The sequence below is a fragment of the Tupaia chinensis genome, unplaced genomic scaffold, assembly GCF_000334495.1.
Source record: "Tupaia chinensis unplaced genomic scaffold, TupChi_1.0 Scaffold143644_1, whole genome shotgun sequence".
NCBI lineage: Eukaryota > Metazoa > Chordata > Mammalia > Scandentia > Tupaiidae > Tupaia > Tupaia belangeri.
In genome coordinates, this window is record NW_006203492.1 from 272,721 (window position 1) to 274,078 (window position 1,358).

Consider the following 1,358-nt stretch of genomic DNA (forward strand, 5'->3'; position numbering starts at 1 on the left):
GGAGGTTTTTGCCATAGGTGCGCACAGTTGCTGGAGAGAGACAGAGACAGAGAGAGAGGGAAAGTGAGAAATCATCCCTTGGCCACACTGCAAAACCTTCTCCTCTTGAGATTGATGTTTTTTATGTTTGCTTGTTTGTTTGTTTTAAGAATTGCTTATTTAATTTAATTTATTTATTTATTATTTAATTGACTATAGGGCATGTGCGCTCAGCAGAGAGAGAGGGAAAGTGAGAAGGCAAGCTGCCAGATCTGGGACTCGAACTGTTGTCAGCCCTGTGGGAGTTCAGAGCCTTAGCCACCACGCCACCTGCTGACCCCTCCTCTGGGGATTTGGAGCACGCACAGATACATGCCTGCTGTCATTTTCAAGCCCTGGGCTGGGATTTGAACCATGCAGCCATACATGTGGGGTCCAGGTGCCTTCACCACCATGTCCCTGCTGGCCGACCTCTGGGCTGTTTTAAGCCACTTACGCCGTGTGCTCCTCTGTTACAAGAGACCCCCTTGCGACCCGAGGACTCCGGGCAAGCTGGACCAAGCAGAGTCCTGTTCCCTGTCTGGGAGTTTCTTAGGCATGTTTGTGGCTGTCGGTTCCCTGAATAGCACCCAGATTGCGACCCGGAAAGCAGAAAGCTCAGTGCAGCCTGTGCTCCGTGTGAGCAGCGGGTAGGGCACGTCCTCACTGATTCCCCCTCGCTCACTTCTCTCCCCGCCTGCCCATGACAGCGGAGTCAGCTCCACGGCCTCCCCCTGCAAACCACCTCTGCTCCTTCCTGCATTTGAAATCCTGCCCAATCTCACACCAGCCCTCCTGACAGCCCGTGGGGAATTAATTTAGCTCGCTTCACAGGGAGACATCATTTCTGACTTCAAAGCGCCCGCCGCTGGGGTTCGCCCCCGGCCAAGGGCACGGAGCCGGCAGGGCCTGCGGTGTGGGCTGGCCCGTGGGGGGTTGTGCTCTAGACCACATTAGTCACCCCGGCAGCCGGGCGCTCCTGTCCTTCGGAAATTCTGCAAGTCACCGCGGGCCTGCGTGTTCGTCAGTGTGAATGAGACGCTAGCTCCGGGGGGAGAGAAAGAGGAGAGAAATGCTTTGCTCTAAAATGGGATACAGCCGTAGAATTTAGACGGAACCGTGCCAGAGGGTGGCTCGTGTGCACGAGAGCACCTTGTGCTACCGCCAGCTCCCACCCCCTGATGCTCCGCATCCGATCTCATTTCTTTTTACATTTATTTGTTATTATTTTTTAAATTTGAGCAGAGAGAGAGAGCTGCCAGCTCCGAGACTCGAACCTCAGGCGGCCATGTGGGAGTCCGGTGCCTCCACCACTCCACCAGCTGCCACCCCCTCAGATC

The 1,358-nt window shown here is 55.1% G+C and overlaps 1 protein-coding gene across 1 annotated transcript in view; it reads right to left on the bottom strand.

The window, feature by feature from the left end:
* Positions 1-1,358, bottom strand: part of LOC114005326 (repetitive proline-rich cell wall protein 2-like) — a 17,351-nt gene that overhangs the window by 3,589 nt on the left and 12,404 nt on the right. The window lies entirely within an intron of this gene.